The following is a 20,551-nucleotide window of genomic DNA, read 5'->3' as shown; positions in this document are numbered from 1 at the left end:
TGTTCCTACAATCTCCTGCAACCATGAGTCACACGAGCATATATATATATATATATATATATATATATATATATATATATATATATATATATATATATATATATATATATATATATATAATGAAAGCGTTAGCCCGAGATTAATAACACGAATCAGGAGCACAAATAAACTTACATAAGAATTGATACAAAAACACATTAATAGGTATGCACAATAATCATAATATCTTACTACAACATTACATAATGGTAAATCAACCATCGAGGAATGCCACATAAAAAAAATCAACCAAGGTCAAACCGGTTTTACAAAGCTGACTAGGGTAGGGGCACTACATAATGGATAAAAATACAAGCTAGAAATTAGAAGTCTTCAACAATAATCTTTAATCTTTATGAAAGTAATTCAGATAAGGCTTGTTTTCATATGCAATATTAGCCATGTATCATTTTAAAGGAATGTTGCAACCTCCTTTTAATATTATACAAATATAACTACAATAATGCCAAAGGGCAAGCAATGTCTCTGTAACAATTTTAAATATAAAGTTGTAATACACTCTTGATTTTTAGTGATATCCATCATCTGAATGGCAATGCGTAGTCAAAACAACAAGCTAGGTTCATTGTAGAAACCGACATACATCTCCATATCCTATAATCATGGCATTTTGTCAAATAATTCTTAGAGATTTATGTCAAACAGTTCATGTGCTTTGTCTATGTGTATAATGTTTCTGCATACACGTCTACCAAGTAAGTTGTAGCTACATCTGAAAAATTATTTTTATTGTTTATAATGTGATGGATTTCCATACCCTGTTCCAAAGCTCTCATTTTCACGCAGGTTGGGAGGATGCTTGCAATGGTTATAAAATTTGGTTTTAAACCTGGCTACACATTACTGACTGGTTTTCTTTTAGCTTTTCATGTAATCCATATCATAATCATTTGAACAGATTTCATGGAGCATGTAGGCAACAACATAATAGAATTGGAAGTTTGCTCCCAATATTGTCAAAGCACAAATCAAGTGGGGTGAACCCACAAAGAACATCATTATTGTGCTCTTCTTCACGAGCTTGAGAAAACAAATATGGCTCCACCCCCAACCTTTCTATCATCGGTAGTGCATCTTTGCTAGAAATATTTCTCTTTTCATCCACCACACTGTCATATCCTAGTTGATGCAGCCACGGAATAAAATACTCTATTCAACCCTATATCAACAATGGATTTGTTACCCTTGGCAACATTATCAAACACAAATCTTCATGGAAACCCTGTTTTGAGAGGCTGTATTTTTCTCCCACGGTCGAGAAGAATAAAAATGTGCAAAATAATGTTGAGCTCCAACAAAGACGAAGTTAATTGCTTACGGGCATCCACCTACTACAACGCGCGAACAACTTGATTCAAATATTTAACGACAACGGAAACTAATGGGTTGTCGAGTGGGAATCATTTTGGATTTAAAATTAATGGTGAGTATAGATTGAATGGCAATGGGAATGGATGTTGGCAACAAAACCGGGCCCACACCTACCACATAAGCGGTAGAAGTGGCTTAGTGTGTGATGTTTAAGGTAACCCGTGAAGAACCTAAGTTGTGAAAGGTCATTGCAGGATTACCAAGATATAATTGGGTGGGCACATCAACAGTTGAATTTTTTCTATTCTTTTGTTTGTCCCTTTGGTTTGTATACTAACAGATCCACCCATTTGAGGCTACGTCCAATGAGGAGTCAATTCTTTTACCACCCAATGAATATAGTAGAGTTGAAGAATATATAGCCATTTTTCCATCACTGTGGGTTGTAGAGTCAGCCTACCATCTTTGGTCTCCCCAACAGATTGCTAATGTTGATAATGAAGTAGAGGTAAAGCAGAGGCAAGATTGTCACTTTCTTTGATTATCTCTGTAAACAATGATGTCGTGACCTCCTTTGAAGTTGTTTCATTTTTGTCTCCATGAAATTCAAATTTTCCATTAGTTTTGATTTTTTTTTCCCTATTTGAAAGTGAAATAGCATTTGGGGAATAATGGCCACAATAGATGAATCCACTAGCAAAGTTGTGTTTCCTCAATGTTCCCAAGGCGGAGAGCTCATAGTAAACACAAGCAAAGGAGATTATAGCCTCACACCCAATTCGCTTGGATTAAATTTTTTTCAAGCATAGGAAATTATTATAGTCAAGTAATTGGTGATAAATCAAGAGATCTGGTATGCCTACGCTGGTTTGAACATGGGTAGAGAAATCTTCACTCATTGAAAAATTTGAGGGTTTTAGAACTCCACGAAGAAAGTGATAGCCCAGGCAGAAAATAACAATCTAGAATCTCTGTTAGCAGATAGAAAAAAATTGAAAGAATGGCAATCTGAATATAATTTGTATTCTCATAAAAACTGTGTACCAAAATAAAATAAACAAGCAGATATAAAGAGGAGGCAAAAACAGTTGTAAACTGTTATACAAAACTGTCGAAACAGAAAAACCTAATAAAATAAACTAATGAAAAAATTAATCTAAATAAAACTAAACTCCTGATGAGATAATAACATCCCCCCCTTAATCTAAAGGGGTTAAGCCGAGCATTTCTCTGAACTTCTCAAACTTTTCTCTGCCCAAAGCCTTGGTAAGAATATCTGTTGGTTGATCTACAGTGGGGCAATATTTAAGGTATATGCTGCCATCTTTCACATGATGCCGAATCAAATGAATCTTTGTATTGATGTGCTTGGTGCGATCATGAAATACTGGATTTTTAGCCATTTTGATAGCAGATTTATTGTCAATGAAGACTGGAGTTGATGAAATTTGTGGTGTCTACAAGTCTTCAAGAATTCTTCGAAGCCATAAGATTTCCCGAGTTGCTTCAAAGGTGGTCATATATTTAGCTTCGGAAGAAGAGGCAGCTGAAATAGATTGCTTTTTAGATCTCCCAGAGATGACAACAGATCCAAGATACATTAAATACCTGGATGTAGATTTTTCATATGTGGAATCACCTACATAATTAGAATCAGAATAGCCAACCAGAGAAAATTGGTTTGTCTTGGAGTATTTGAGCCCATAGTGTTGAGTACCTTGCAAATAGCAAAGAATGTGTTTGGCAGCTAACCAATGAGTTTCTTTAGGTTGTTGCATAAACCTTGAAAGAACTCCAACAACAAAAGAAATATTTGGATGGGTAGTTGTAGCATAAATCAAACTACCAACACGTTTCATGTACATAGTTGCATCAACCAATGCTGAAGGGTCATCTGAAGAGAGCTTAAGATTTTGCTCCATAGGAGTACTAAGGGGCTTACAATCAACCATGCCAAACTTATGCAAAAGTTCACCAATATATTTTTTCTGGGTGATAAAAATAAAATGAGGTTTTTGAGTTACCTCAATACCCAAATAGTAATGAAGATGGCCCAAATCAGTCATATCAAAACCTTGCTTCAGTTGTTCTTTCACATTTTGAATATTATTCTCATTAGGACCAATGATAAATAAATCATCCACATAAACAACAAGATAGACAATAATGTTATCAAGTTTTTTAACAAAAAGTGTGGCATCATCAAATTCAAAATGATGGAAATTCAACTTTAAGAGATACTTGGTAAGTTTTTCATACCAGGCTCGAGGAGTTTGTTTCAAACCATATAATGATTTGACAAGATTGCATACCTGGTGTTCTTTTCCATTGACTGCATACCCATCTGGTTGAGTCATATAAATTGATTCTTTGAGATCACCATTTAAGAATGTTGTTTTAACATCCATTTGGTGAATTTTCCACCCATATTGAGTTGCAAGGGCCAACAAAGGATGAATGGTGGTCCATTTGGCTGTAGGTGCAAAGGTTTCATCATAATCTATGCCCTCCTTTTGAGCATAACCTTTGGAAACAAGTCGGGATTTGTGTTTGTCAAGTTTACCATCTACTTTATATTTATTTCTAAAAATTCACTTGCAATCAATAGGTTTACAACCAAGTGGAGGATCAACCAACTCCCATGTGTCATTTTTCAAAAGAGCGCCATACTCATCTTGCATAGCTTTCCTCCATACTGTAATATTTTTGGCTTCATTATAGGATGATGGTTCAGAGTCAATTATGAGATTGAGTTCACCAATGGTCTCCAAGTTATCTGCACTATTGGTTTGAGCTTGGAGCCTTGCTTTGTAAGATCTTCTTGTACCTGTTTTACCTATTTCATCAGGTCTTAAATCTTTCAATGTTTTTTGGACTTGTTTTGCCCACTTATGAGAAGACTTTGGTTGCATAAAAGATGTGACCATTTCATTACTAGATGTTGTATTAGTGGTTAATGGTTCGGAGAGTTCAAGCTCATCATGATGGGTTTCTTCTTGGTCATTGATTGATGGAGTGGCATGAATTAGATCACTTGGAAATATAGATTCTATATGTGGAATCTCACAAGAGTTTTCTATCCAAGGAGAAAAATTTGTAATTGTATCAAACTGTTTGAATTTACATTCATCATTTTCAGCAATGTTGGAGGTTTCAACAAATACAACATCACATGTAATAAAGAAAGTTTTGTTGACTTCATCATACAACCTATATGCTTTGGAAGATTCTAAATAACCAAGAAAAATACACTTCATACTGTGATGTTGCAACTTACTTCTTTTGTCCTTGGGAATTAAAGCATAGCAAGTGGAACCAAAAATGTGAAGATGTCAAATAGAAGGAGGATATCCAAACCACACTTCATATGGAATAGATTGGTGTAATGGAGATGATGGAGATCTATTACGAAGATAAATTGCAGTTCTTGTTGCTTCAGCCCAAAAATGTAATTTGATTCCTTGAAAATATAACATTGCACGAACCATATTCATGATAGTTCTATTCATTCGTTCAACAACACCATTTTGTTGAGAAGTAACTGGAACAGTAAGATGATGTTGGATCCCATTTTGATGTAGATAATCCTCAAAAACTAGAGAAGTAAATTTTCCATCATTATCTATCCAAAGAGTACCAATTTGAGATTGAGCTTGTTTTTCAATCATAACACGAAACCTTTTAAAATTTCAAAAGCTTCTAATTTTTGCTGCAAGAAATAAATCCAAGTCATGCGACTATAATCATCAATAAACAACATGAAATACTTAGATCCTCCCACAGAATTTACTGGTAAAGGCCCACATAAATCAGAATGAATAAGCTGCAATTTTCTTTGTGCTCTCCAAGTGGAGCGAGGAAAAGAATTTCTATGTTGCTTGGCAAGAATACATGCTTCACATTTTTCAATTGTTTTAGGCAAAATAGGTAAGCCATCAACACCATTCTTTTGCAGGATATGAATGTTATCATAACCAATATGCCCAAGGCTTGCATGCCATAAAAGAATAGGAGATAGACTACCTTCTTCAGTAAGATATGCAAAAAATTTAGAAAAAGAAGAAGTGCCATTTAGTTTTAATAATCTCCCATCCTCGCATCCAGTGAATACAAATTGATTATTTGATTGTTTTCTAACAACAACTTGCCCATCTTTTAACAGAATAGAGTAGCCTTGTTGTCGAATCAATACTAGTGATAACAAATTATGTTGCAATTGAGGAATAAACAATACATCATGAAGCACAAAGTCTAGAAGATTAGGCAACTTAAATTGAATAGTTCCTTTTCCAATAAGTTTGAGACTTGATTTATCAGCTAAATAATTTGGACGACATGCACTTTCATGAAATTCCTCAAAGTAATCACGTTGGAATGTCATATGTTGTGTGGCTCCAGTATCTAAGATCCAAGAATCATACCATGAGGAATTAGATGTAAAGTCAGAAACAAAAAGCACATATTGATCATCATCACTATCACAAGAAAATTGGGTTGCTCCTGGAATTTTATCATCTGAATGTTTATCATCATTATAAACTTTTGTTTTATCTTTTTTCTTAAAAGCATTTTCTTTAAAACTTTCTATCTTATCCCATGACAGCTTGCATTCATGTGCTTCATAACTTCCTTTTCTACCACATCTTTTACAATATAAATGTTGCTTATCATTTTCATTATCATTTTTCCTCCATTGACCTCTACCTTTGCCTCTATCATTATAACCTCCTCTTGAAGAGCTCTTATTTAGAGGTTTTTCTTGGTGACCAAAACAAACATTTTCATTAGTATTATCTATTTTTCTTCCAAAAGCTTTTTCATGTTCAGCCAACTTTTCAACCAATAAATCAAAAGTAATGGTTTTCAATTGGTTACTTGCTTGAAGGGACTCTAGATAAGTAGAATGTGTTGGAAGGAGTACCTTAATAAAAGCAGTGAGATAAATATCAACTTTCCCACCAGCAGCATTAACATCTTGTTTTATGGCTCTAATTTCATAAGCCAAACTCATAACATTTCCATTTTTTAATTCAAGATTGAACAATTTTAATTGTAATTGAATAAATTCTAATTCTGAATGAGAATCAAATAAAAATTTTAACTTGTCAAGGGCTTCCCATGCAAATTTGCATCCTTGTATATGACAATATACATCTCCATTAACTGAAGCTCTTATCAAAGCCAAGGCTTTTGAATTTCTATAATTCCAAATTTCTTTTTCTTTAACATTTGTTGGTTTTGTAGGTTGGGTATCTCCATCACATATTTTATACCATAAATCATTAAAAATTAATGTATTTTCCACTTTTCTATGCCATTTCAACCAAGTATCTTTTTCGGTTAATATTTCCCCAATCAATGAAACAATAGACTGCATTGTAAATTGAAAATAAATGTATATAGAATTTGCACAGTTTGTAAATTTATAGGATTGCTCAAAATATCTTGCCAAACTTTACCAACTATAACAAGATATAAAATTCTTGTAAAAATAAATAAATTGATTTCACCTAAATCAATTTTTGTCTCCATACTTTGATTTTGTAGAAAGTTACAATCTTCAGATGCTTCACATAAAATAATACTCCAAACTCCAAAGCTCTGATACCACTAATAGCCCAGGCAGAAAATAACAATTTGGAATCTTTGTTAGCAGATAGAAAAAAATAGAAAGAATGGCAATCTGAATATAATTTGTATTCCCGTAAAAACTATGTGTACCAAAATAAAATAAACAAGCAGATATAAAGAGGAGGCAAAAATAGTTGTAAATTGTTATACAAAACTGTCGGAACATAAAAACCTAATAAAATAAACTAATGAAAAAATTAATCTGAATAAAACTAAACCCCTGATGAGATATTAACAGAAAGGGATCCTTAAAAGCACTTAGAAGAACTATGGGAAACTGACAGCGATGTAAGTGTCTTTAATAAGCTCTTTATAGCTTTGCCTGGACATATTTTATTATTATTATTATTATTATTATTATTATTATTATTATTATTATTATTATTATTATTATTATTATTCATTTTTAGTTGAGGTCGAGAGAGGAATGGTTGTGGAAGGAGAAGAGGAGAGAGTTGTAAAGGCCTTCCATGGTTTATGAAAACTGCTGTCAAATTAACAATATACATGAGTTCAAATATATTTCTAAATAATTCTGTACAATTTAACAGTTTAAATAGATAAATATTTAAAATTTTGTCACTTTAAAATATATATTTATCATAGATTATTATCTTATTTGCTGAAATGTTATATTTTTTTATTACTGATTAGATTATTTATATTTTTCCCCTCCATTTATTATGAAATAATGTTAATATTTTTTTTATATTCTTCTTCACTTTTTATTAATTTTAAATTTATTAAAAAGCAGTTTTGCTTTTATATGCTAAATATGAGTGACTGATTTGTGTGTTGTAGATAGTTTGCTATTATTTTTTATTTTTTATTTATAAAAACCTTTTTTGTTTGCTTGTTGAAAAGTTTATATATTTAATATGAATGATTGATTTGTGTGTTGTAGGCAGTTTCTCTTTCGATGAAATAAAAGCACATATATGCTTACTCTTTAATTTGATTAGTTAGTTTCATGTTTTTAGTATTAGTTTGTTAAAATTGATTAATTTATTAAGTTATATTTTTCATAGTTACATTAGACTATATGTATTGGATTAGTTGTATGTATTTTGAATTGGTTTCTTTTTCTATAATTTCTTTATGCAAATTAATTTTATAATGCAACTAACTTACACTTTTGTTGCTCTCACATTTAGACATACAAACCAATCAAATGACTATCATTCAACTCAAATGAAGCAAATACAACAAATGGAATCCTATAACATTCTTACAAATTAGTAGATTCACTAAGACAAAAAATATCAACACGGTCAAGATAAATCAATCAAATTAACTCCCATTTTGGACATTGCAACTAGACTTGCCAATATGAACATTTTAAGCTTTCAATTTTTCAATAAATAAAAGAAGTTAGATCATGCAATAATACACATTGCAAGTATAGCATAACATTATCAAACATAATGTTTATAACTCTCAACAAACACTTTGACAGTATTTTCATACAACTCAACAAAATTATAAAAGCTATTTAATTGTTGGTTTTGTGCATTAGATCAACCCAATAATTTGTCAAGCGGACCATAATGGCCAACATAAGGTGTCACTGACAATTCCCCATTTGAAATCTCTCTTATGTATCCTTTTACGCTTTATCATGACTCTCTTATTTGAGATTCCAAATAAACCTTAATGACTTGCTAGGGTATAATCCCAAAAATAGTCGTATGTACACTAATTGGCAAATAGTGTTCCTATTTTAGTGCATACTGGTTTATTTTCTAAGAATATACATAATCTCTACAAATGAGGCACTAAACCATGTGTACCTAAATTGGGTCTTGTAGATATCATCTAGTAGAATGTGGGCACTCATGAATCTACTCCACAATAACGAATAATAGATCACGAGATCAAGAATATAAGTCTTTAGATTAGTGATAAAGAAAAATAAGATCTTTGAATCAATTTCACAAAATTATACTGTTTATATGTTGATTATTGCATTTAGACATTCGAATGAAAGTAGACCCAAAGCATAAGATAGAAAAACATTGATTATAGGTAAAGAAGCATAATAACCAAGTGTGGAGTTGGACAAAGGCTAAGATAATTTTGTGTTTCTTCCATGCGGTTTCGAATGCACTCTATGTATTTGGTCACTTCTTTATCTTTAGTTTATTGGAACTGACAAAGACTTTTGTGGTGGTTATGTTCCTTCCATGGGATTTCCAACTAGGCAATCAGCATTCAATCATTTCTACATGGATAAACAAGAATAAAGACGATTACATTTGGTGTGAAGAATTGAACTCTGAATGATATATTATATTAAACCAGTGAGGTTCAGTTTCCTCGATGTTCACGAATAACAACACCAATAGTTGGATCCACAAGTGAGGTTCAGTTTCCTCGATGTTCCCAAGGTGGACAGCTTATGATCAACACAAGTATAGGAGATTTCAGCTTCACACCCAACTCACTTGGATTAAAAAAATTTCAAGTCAGAGGAAATGATTATAATCAATTAATTGGTGATTCACCAAAAGATCTGGTATGGCTTCACTGGATTAACCCTAGGCAAATAAATCTTCACTCATTGAGTTCACAGACAAAATTGAGGGTTTTAAAACTCAACAAAGAATGGGATCATAGATACCACTTAGAAGAACCAAGGGAGACTAATAGTGATGTAAGTATCTTAATTTAATAAGCTCTTTTATAGATTTACTTTGATATTTATTACTATTCATTGTTAGAGGATCTTATTCCAAATTTGTTGCAGGGTCTTATGCAATTATGAGAGCTAGTTATTTATGGGTGTTCAAAATTCAAAAAATTTCCAATGTCAATAGGATGTCTTATGAATTTCAGAAAAATAGTCTTGCAATTTTCTGGTCACAAGATGAAGAGCCTACCTGAAAGCTTTTGCCTTCTCCAATCGCTTGAGCACCTAGAATTAAATAGTTGTTGGGAGCTATCATCACTATCGGGTAGTTTTGGTGATTTGAGAAACCTGAGATATCTAAATTTGTCATGTTGCAGTAAATTGAGGGTGTTGTCGAGCAATTTTGGTAATTTGAGAAACTTGAGGCATCTAGATTTGTCATATTGCCATGAATTGAGTGTGTTTCCAGACTCTTTCAAGGAGCTGACACTCCTCGAACACCTATGCTTAAAGGAATGTTTTAAGCTTGCTTTAGAGTTTAACCTTTTTTGAAAACATGACAAAGGTTGAGTATTTGAATATTCGAGGGTGTAAGGAAGTGGAAGAGTTGCCTCGTCACATCACAAACCAAACCTTCTTAAGAGAGCTCGATTTAACTGGTAATAGCATAAGGGAGATACTAATGAGCATAAGTCAACTAAGCAAGTTCCAAAAGTTTAATGTAGGGAGTAAGTTGTTGACAAGATTATCAACAACCTTTGGAGATTTGCTCTCTGAGACTACTCCTAGAATTCTAATCACTTTCAATTGATTGTGTCAAGGTTGATGCAAATGATCTATAGGAAAGGCCACAAGATATGATATAGGAGAGGGGCCTTTATTTGGATGAGATTCAATTGTTTGTATGCCCTACTTGTGGTTATAATATCTATTTTTTCTTATATATTATCAATAATTGATTGATCCATAGATTAAAAAAAGTAATCATTTTGTACTAGTTTAACTAACAAAATAAAATAAAATAATAGCTTTCATGTTTGAAGTTCAAGATTGATCATGACATAACAAATCAACACCTATTTTCAGCCCATGGATAAATTACTTCACCATGTCAAAATCCTAACATTATACTCCATAATTGCTACAAAATCATTTAAATTTCTAGTGTAATAAAATGTCCTATCATTACCAAATTATAATTCTTGTACCAAAAATATATTATAGCTTTAAACCTCTAATAAACATTGTTGTATATAAATTTTTATATCCACATGTATTACTTACATTCATATATTTATGATTCAAATTATCTCTTTTTCTAAGAGAAATACTATATTTGATCTCTTTATATATTCATTAATTATATAAATGTCTTTGATATTAGAAACAACCAAAAAACAAGGGGGCTGACCTAAAGGAACAACAAGGAGAACAATGGCAGAACCACTGTCCACATATAACCAGCAGAGTTGCAGCTCTTTACTTCTATCAAAAACTATGATCATTCTACGAAAGTTTAGCAGATATAAAGCAGTAATAAACAAAGTTTTAGACATATGCCACACAAGGCAATAAACATAGAAATTCAAATAAAAACATAGGCTAATGCTATCCACCCGCAGGCTATTAAGAGTAGACAAAAAACCAGCTTTCCACAACATTCAGAGAAATCATTTCTTGTTCCCATGGCTCCTCTTGGGGAGGAGCTTTCTTGCCCATTCCTTGGTGAGGAATTTGAACAGGGCCTTGTAGTCCTCATCGTCCTTGTCTTTACCCTTGGAAGCATTTTCCTGCATGAGCCACAGAGTGGTAGCCGAGCAATGCATCACATTCAATGTGAATTTAGAAACATCATGCATTTTGGATTCCGCCACCTCCGGTCTGTTGGTGATATCCTGCACATTATTAGATAGGGCCTCCACTTTTTCCCCTAGTTTCGCCAAGTTGTTGTCATCCTCCTCTTTTATGCTACTCGCCTCCTCCACAATCATCATTTTTTCCAGCCTGAAAGTCGGGGAGGGGGAATTTGCAGGCTCCGGGCTCTTTGAAGAAGTGGGGCTTTCAGAAGCCTGGGTGGAACTGATAGAGTGAGGGGTCGGGTTATGGTGGAGCAGAACCACATTATCGGTTGGGTTAGAATTCCCAATGTCATGTGAAGAGGAGGGGTCTCTCAGAGGTTTTTTCGAGGGTTTAGAGGCAAGTCTGCTTGAGCGGCAAGGGGTGTTGGCCTCATTAGTGATATCTATGTCAGAATCAATCTCCTAGATTCTGACTTTGTTGGGGGTTCTAACCTCTTCAAGGGAGTGTTTTTTATTTTTCTTCCTGCAAGAGCCAATTTCTGAGAGCCGAGGGGGGCTAGCATCATTTTTAGCAGTGGGGTAGGCCGAAAGACTGGTATTAGTCACATTCTGGACGAAGATAGAATGGGACGGGCAGAGAGAGAGGTGAAAGTTGTAAAGGCGAAGAATGAGGCCCTGGTGAAGGATGGGGAAATCTTTACCCATTTTCTTGGCCTCGGCAATATCCTTTACATTAGCATCCAAAGAATGCAGCAAGAAAAACGGAATAGAAATATAGTCATTATTTCTCAAATGGTTCAGGAAAGGGAGATGGTAGTAATAGAAGATACCATACCTTCCCTCCAGCGTGAAGTATTTCATCACAATGTAACATACCTCATCCCACGGGGAAGGGAGCTCCTCCCGGTTGAATCCCCCTGCCCTCTTAACTAGATTTTTGCCCTCACGAAAGAACTGGTTCAGGCTGGTAGTATCCGCAATACGGCTCTGCTTTTTCCATTTCCTCCCCTCCATAGACACACTCGTCGCTTGAGCAATAACCTCTTCATTAATTTTGAACGAGATACCCCCCATGGTAACTCTTCTATCTTCCCATGAATTCACAAATTGCTTGGAAAGTCTTTCATCGTTCCCCTTTATACTTTCCATGAATTTATCAATGCCGCCCTCCGAACAGACGAACCACACCGTCGGCTTAGCTTTAAACTCATCAACTTTATTGGGTTCCAGTTTGAGCCTATCCCCCCCGCCCCCCCCCATTTTCGTTTCCTCCAGTTTAACAAAGTAAATGTGAGACCTTCTAGCAGAAACATAGAGCCAAGGCATGGCTAAAGCAAAGTTGATATAAAATCTGCGCCGAACTTGAGATAAGAGCACGTAATAATCGGAGTGATTATTATCTCTTATGTCCGAGTAGATATCAAAATTAGGAAATCTACTAGAAACGTGCAGACCTTCAATCCAGCCAATGTGATTTGACCTTTCCTTTCTATCGCCTTTATCGCCGCCAGTTGACTTCGTCTGAGTAATAATTATATAAATGTTATATAAATATATATATATATAAATAATTCTAATTTCCTCAATAACAACTTTCTTACATACTTATTATGTAACATAATATAAATATTATGTACATAATTTATAATTTAAATTCTTTTTACATTGTAACCACATAAATTGATATCTCTCCATGCTTCTTTAACAACTCACAAAACCAAATTCCCAAACAGTTACAAAGATTGCAGTAAAACGAAATCAGTAAATACATGAAAATCTGGAAAACGCATCTACAAACAATTGCACTTTCCCTCTGTGAATTCACTACACATTACTTCTCTTTCGTGCTGTTGAAAATCCCCTCAACAATTATGTCCCTGGTGTTTGAGACAAGTGTTGATTGCACCTTAGACACTATAATGTTTATATTCTAAACCACCATTAATACAGGCTAAAAACCGCCTAGCTTAACACAGCCAACTGAACAGAGAGATGCCAAACAAAACAAAACTGAGAAAACAAAATTAAAAATATTTTTGGGCAATGCAGGATCGCCAGCTCCTGCAGCATGAATGCAAGACAACTGTAAACCCGGATGCTCCTGCATCATTTTTACTGCAAGGATGTAAGACAACTGTTTGGGAAAATGTCTCAACCAAGTTAAAGAATGGGTTTACGTAGCATAAATGCACGGCAACAGAGATGCAAGACAATTATTTGAGAAAATGTATGAACCAAATTAAAGAAAAGGTTTATGTGGTATAAATGCACAACTGTTTCACAAAATGTCTGAGCCAAAAGCACAACTAGAAAAACAAAGCTAATCATTCTTTTACATATGAGATATCTAATCATACAATTCTTAAATCTATGTTTAATGCCCACAATGTGAGAGCCTATTGACGTGATAAAATATATTCCAAATCCTTAGAATTTTAAATGTTAGTCTGCCGCTTAAGTTAATATGCACCAGCCGGGAATCGAACCCGGGTCTGTACCGTGGCAGGGTACTATTCTACCACTAGACCACTGGTGCCACTGAAATTGATCATATAATCTGATAAAACAATTTCAACTGCATTCCCATGTTCACTGCAACGACTCCTTTGTTTTTTAATCGAAGACATGGAAAATACTGTTTATCATTATTAAATTCTTTCAAATTTGATTTCTGTAAACAAATCTTCATATTGTCGTTGTAGTATAGTGGTGAGTATTCCCGCCTGTCACGCGGGTGACCCGGGTTCGATCCCCGGCAACGGCGTTAAACTGTTTTCGACCATATACGTTTAACTGTGTGAAACTTTTAATGATCACATCTGGTTCTTAATTCGAATGTTTGAATTGCAGTAATTCTTTTGTAACATCTCTATATATTTAATATCAGTAATATATTTAATATTTAAGCCTTCTTATTCAAAGATTAGTAATATATTTAATATTTGAACTTTTAGATTTTTGATCTTCTGAATATTCAGTATTACCCACACGTTATGTCACCTCATTAGTGAATAATTTAAGTTGTGAAAGGTCGTTGCATGATTACACAAACAAGATATAATTGGGTGGGCACATCAGCCTTGGCCTGCCTGGGGATCTGTATCAGCTACTAGCAGTTGAATTTTGTCTATTCTTTTGTTTGTACACTGACGGATCCATCCATTGGAGGTTATGTCTAATGAGGACTCAATTCTTTCACTATCCAATAAATATGGTAGAACTGAAGCATATAGCTATATTTCTATTAGGTTGTAGAGTTTCTTAGGGGAGTGGTTCTAGTTCTTGAGCACTTTTACTTCGCACTTCTTAAAATCTTATATGGAAATTTCAAATCATTCCACACTTCTTAAATGTCTTTTGCTTATAGCTAAGGTTTTGGGGCCACATCAGCGTGCTCTTTGTCAAGGTATCCAAAACAGTCCAAAAAAACAGTGAGACCAATACTTTGCACCAAGTCATGTTTTATTGATTCACTGAAGTGGCATCAAATGATTGGTTGTTTTTTTATCTAAGAGATTAGTTTCATTCAATTATGGGTAGTCATCATCAATAATAACAACTTTAAAATTACAACTATTGATACAATATTGTCAAAACTATTGGACATTAAATCAACGAGTACTATCACAACCATTGAAATGGGCGCTCAACTACTGGATCGTTTCTCCTATTGTCCCTATTTTCAAGTTGACTTACACATAAAGTCATTGCAGCCAAAATTGAGTCCTTTGGCTCCCATAAACATTCATTTTAATGATATATATGAATTTATCTTTTATGGAGATATTGTAAGTAAGGTTGAGTAAATAATTATACCCTGCATATTTCTTCTTTTTTGTGTGTTATCATTATTTTGTAAAAGCGCACAAGTTTACCAAATGATGGTGAAGATCTACAGCCAACAATAATGGTCTAGAGCCCTTCCCCGAGGGTAGTGGTGGATGTAATGCATCCTTTCCTCAAAAGGTGTAGAGCCCATAGGACAGGCTCTACACATATGGGTTTAAGGGTAAACTTAAAGGTTTTTAACATATTCTTTAATGGCAACTCAAGCAGCTATTAAGTTATACAACAATACTACTTGATCAAAACATAACAAAAGTTTTGCTTTAACTATCATGTCTACATAATCATTGGTTTCTAAAAGGAGTAATTACAATGTGGAAAAACTATTCAATGCTTGTTGTTTATTACACAGTTAAACTTTATCTAATATAATTCAATGAAATACTTCTTATCTACCATCTTCAAGCATTCTTATGATTTTCCAAAAGAAAATGCTTACCAAAACAACAGGTAGAATTTCTCTTAACATGTACTAAAATTTACATAGTTTCCTCTCAGATCACATAATGAAAATTTTCCAACCAAATACACAAATGAGTATCAAATTGTTGCCTCAACTTGCTCTTATAGTTTTATGAGAACTTTGCAAATGAATATGAACAAGGAGTTGCTCTTTCAATACACAAAAAACACATTGAAATAACCCTTCATTACCATTTTAAAACAATCTAACATGACAATAGAGAAATAAAAACAAAACATGCTTGCTCTCCTCCCATCCTTAATGGCATTATGAGACCTCACAAGTCCTAGCCATACTCCCAAGCAAGAAGACACATTTTTCACCATGAAATTCTATGGTGATAGATTAATAACCTATCGCACAACAAATTTTTATGGCATCTCTCTAAACAAAATTCAATAACGAACAATACATTAACAAGCAATCCACACCAAAACTACGCATGAGGAGGAAGAAGTGACTTATTTCTCTACAAGATCTATCTTGACCTCCATCTCCATAGAAAGATTTCACTTTTCTTCTCCTCTATTATCCCCTCTACTTTCACAAGAAATGGTTCTCCAAAAGGAGAAGTGAGTAATTGCCTTACCTTCAATCTCCACAAGACATGTATGGATGTCAATCCTAAACTCTCTCTCTCTTAAACTATAACTCGTCACTTTCAAACAAGAGGACTTTTGAATGGTCCCATCAAGCCCAAAGAACAATATCACAGGTCCTGAAGGTCCCCAACCCCAAGGTATTGACCCTAAGGACCTATTTTAGCACAATAATCAATAAACTGACCAAACAACACCTTTTAAAGACCCATACAAAGATCCATATGAGTTTTCACCTAACCCAAGGGTTTCTAAATCGTAATCCACTCTTTGGTTGTTTCTTTTTTAAGTGCTCTCTTTTTCTTGATTTTCTTTCTCCTTGTAGCTTTTGTTTTCAATTTTTTTCCTTTTAGGGTTCCTTAATGTTTTTTCTCTTCTTTTCATCTCCTTGTTAAGAAATTTTTATTCTACTCTTGTACTCTCTCTAAAATGATTTCTTTTAGTAATTTATCAATTTTTAAAAAAAAAATTAATTTCTTATTTCCTTATTTTTTGTCTTTGGCTCTTCTCTCTCCATTAGTTAGTTTAGACACCTAAAACTTGTACAACTAATTTTTATTCATTTAATCATCATTTATTTGCATATTAATTAGACTAAGGTTTAATTAATATCCTTATTCTTCCAATTAGCCTATTAATCAAAATAAAGATCTGATTTTCTTCTAACCTAACCTATTAGTTAAACTAAGGGGTCAGTGCAAGACGCTGAGTCCACTTTTTGGCCAAAAAGTGGAAGTGTTTTCCCTAATTTTCAGATTTTGTCTCATTTGAGCTTAAATTTTGATACACTTGGAGATTGAATCTTGGAAAAAGTCAGCTATATAAAAGATAGCCTTTTGAGTTTACTTTCCAAATATGTAATTTATTTTAATACCCACATAATAAAAAATAACTTTTTGAATGGAGTTCTAAAACTATGTTTTAAAAATGCATATTTCAGGACCATACCATGCATGTGTACGACCTACACTTTTTGACACAATTAAAATTATTTTCTCAAACCGTTTTGGGAAATGGTTTGTAACACACTGAAGATTGATGAGCATATTTTTCTGTATTTTTTTTTTAATATTTTTTTAATTAATTTTTTAATGACCGTAATTATCTTTTTAAAAAATTAACGTATATGACCCACATAATTTGACGTAAACTTAACATTTTTTTATTTATTTTTTAAATAGAAAATAATTATGTGTAGATTGATGACATAATTTTTTTTGTCAAAATTCATTAAAATTAAAAAGTTATTAAATTAACAAAATTAGTTAATATTTCAAGTTTTTGGACCCGATTTAGTATAAATTAAATGAAAAATAGTTAAAATAATCAATTTTTAAATAAATTTACATATTTAGAATCTAGACAATATAATCTAAAATGGGTTTTAATTTCGTATAAAAATTCTCTAATTACAGGCACGTAAACTATTTCATAATTCATATTTGTGCTTTCATTCATGGAGATTTGAATTTGCAGGTCCATGTTTCAGGTGTGGCCATCCCAAGCCTATCCCAGGCCTAATCTTGAGCCAAGTGGCGGGTTGTGGAATCAACTTCCACAGAATAGGCCGTTGTTTTCAAAATGGGGGCCCGTTCCTTTTTTTAACCGTTGGATTTAGGAACGAGCCCCCGTTTTGTTATTTAAATAACGGGCCCCTGTTATTCAAATAACGGGCCCCTGATATTTAAATAACGGGCCCCTATTTTTAAAATAGGGGCTCGTTCCTAAATAACCATTACTATATAAAAAAAGACAAATTACATCAATTTACCACACCATCATTGAAATCCAGACTGACAAACATTTTTTACAACATTTGGCAGTACTTTTTAATATTTTTTACACAAATTTATGAAGAACTCGGTAAAAAGATATTATTTTTTGAAGAGGAGTTTGTAAAGATGGGTTCTAAGCAACGTCAAAAGAAACAAAGGAAGATAATGACAACGGACGAAATTCAAGCACAAAAAGAGAAGGAGGCAAAATGCCAAAGAGATCGAAGATCACAACAATGACAATTGAATAACACTTCTAAAGCATCTAGTTCAGTGCCCCTTGTAGATGAGACCATTGAAGAGATCATGATGGATGCAAGAAATGTAGAACCAAACATGGGTATGATTGTTGATGCAAATGTTCATGTGGATGCGAATCTTGGTATGTTTTTAACTCCCCAAGACTATGATGCCAATCAAATTGCTGATTTAAATGAAGTTGGATATAAATTTCATACACCAATACAAAAAGAAATAAAAATGAAAATATTACACAACCCTCTCTGAAAAAAAATGAATGTAATTTGTTTACTATTGATAGCAATGTGCTAGATAATCTTAATGGGTTAGTTTCTTGGAGACAAATCAGAACACATGTGAACAGATTATATAAACAATTTTTTTATAATAAAAAGTTAGGATTCCAATGTCAATTAATGCTACAATTAATAAAAATGTTAAAAATGCGTAAAGTCATGAAACAAATAGGTATTTATGCAAAACCAAAAAGAAAAGATGAATCATATAAGAAAGTTGTATCTACTATTGCCAGTGCCATCGATTCTATCGGAAAAACAAGTCGATCTAAAAATAAGAATGCAACACGTAGAGTTATAACAACTACTATAGTTGACAAAACAATTGTTAGTAAAAGAATGTTAAGTGATATAAGTGGCTATTTAAACTTACATCGTAGAACCTTGTCAAGAGCGGCCAAAAGAACAGACACAATTGAAATTAATCCACTAAACCATTGTTGGAGTTTTAGTGGTAGACTTCAAAGGCTGGACATGAAATTAAATGATGAAACTAAACAATTAATTGCAAAATTTTGGTATGATAACACTAGAGTTTAATCAAATGCTAGAGATGTTTTAAAGTTAAGGGTGGGATCATAAATTCATGATCCTCATCCAAAACATCTTCTTGACATGACTCAAACTGAATTCTTTAAAAAATTTAGTGATGAATCTATGTTAATGAATTTACGAATTAGTCAAAGATCATTTGAAAATGCAAACCCTAGTATGTTAAAATCAATCAAAAAAGAATATCTTATTGTTGTAAAACTCATGTTCAGTTTCGTTACTATTATGATGTTTTTCGATATATACGTTGTATGTTGCATGGTAATGATCTTGTGCAGGATTGTGGTGTTTATGTTCCACCTGAAACTATAAAAGATTTTATTGCAAGTTTATTTTGTAAACCACCTAATGAGCAATTATTTCTTTCCAGTTCATGCATTTATGTCCTTTGCAATTTATGTGGGAACTATTCTTTGATAGGTGAATGTTTGCATGAACATGTTTCATCTGAGTTTGGATAAAAAATGGTTGATGTTAGGAGATTTAAAAATATAGAATACCCTCTAAAGGATGGAAAGATGGGGAAACATTTAGAATTGATTACAGAACAGAATAGTGTGAATGCATTTATCAGTGAGTTTAAAAGTCATATTGTTCCAAAATATGTGAAACATTCCCAACATGCCTGATGGCTTGATGGACAGTTTCACATATGCAAGAACACATTTCCAGTTGGAACAATAGTATCAGTTGTGGATTTTGGAGAAAATTATACTCTAAAACCACAAGAGGAAACTCAATCACAATACTTCAACTCAGTGCAAGTGGCCATATTTGTGCACATTATATATAGACATGACCATGACAGTATAGAAGATAACATAATTTTTTTGAGGGAGTATCATTTCTATGTTAGTGATAATCGATTACACTCGTCAGAGTTTGTTCAACATTGCTTCGAGGTATTTCATGATAATCTTAAGGAAAGAGAAATTGACATGAAACAACATGTGATATGGTCAGATAATTGCACTGGACAATTCAAAAATGCAAGAATTTTTTATTGGCTATGCAAAGTTCACAAGAAAACCAATGTCCAACATTTATGGAGTTTTTTTGAAGCGAGACATGGTAAGGGGGAACACGATGGAGTTGGTGTCTGTGTAAAAAGAGCTCTTTCTAGAGAACAATTGAAATTCGAGGATGCAATGAAATTTAGAGATGCTCGTGCAATTGTAGATTGGTGCAATTCAAAGTTGTTAAAAGGATCAACTGAGAACTCTGCAATTCGACATTTCTTCTGGTTGATAGAGGAAGATAGTATTCCTATTTGGCATGATTGTAATACCATCATTGGATTATCTAAATGCCATTCATTTAAGAGTTCTAATTCAAACACATGGACTATAT

General features: G+C 33.2%; 2 non-coding genes across 2 annotated transcripts; one reads left to right on the top strand and one right to left on the bottom strand.

Annotated features, from left to right (window-relative positions):
* Window positions 1-13,895: 13,895 nt before the first annotated feature.
* Window positions 13,896-13,966, bottom strand: TRNAG-GCC (transfer RNA glycine (anticodon GCC)). The gene has a single exon. It is a non-coding gene; the product is annotated as a tRNA-Gly (tRNA).
* A 156-nt stretch (window positions 13,967-14,122) lies between these two features.
* Window positions 14,123-14,194, top strand: TRNAD-GUC (transfer RNA aspartic acid (anticodon GUC)). The gene has a single exon. It is a non-coding gene; the product is annotated as a tRNA-Asp (tRNA).
* Window positions 14,195-20,551: the final 6,357 nt, after the last annotated feature.

Source organism: Cryptomeria japonica, chromosome 7 (assembly GCF_030272615.1).
Source record: "Cryptomeria japonica chromosome 7, Sugi_1.0, whole genome shotgun sequence".
Classification (NCBI taxonomy): domain Eukaryota; kingdom Viridiplantae; phylum Streptophyta; class Pinopsida; order Cupressales; family Cupressaceae; genus Cryptomeria; species Cryptomeria japonica.
This window is presented reverse-complemented; position numbering and strand designations above follow the sequence as displayed.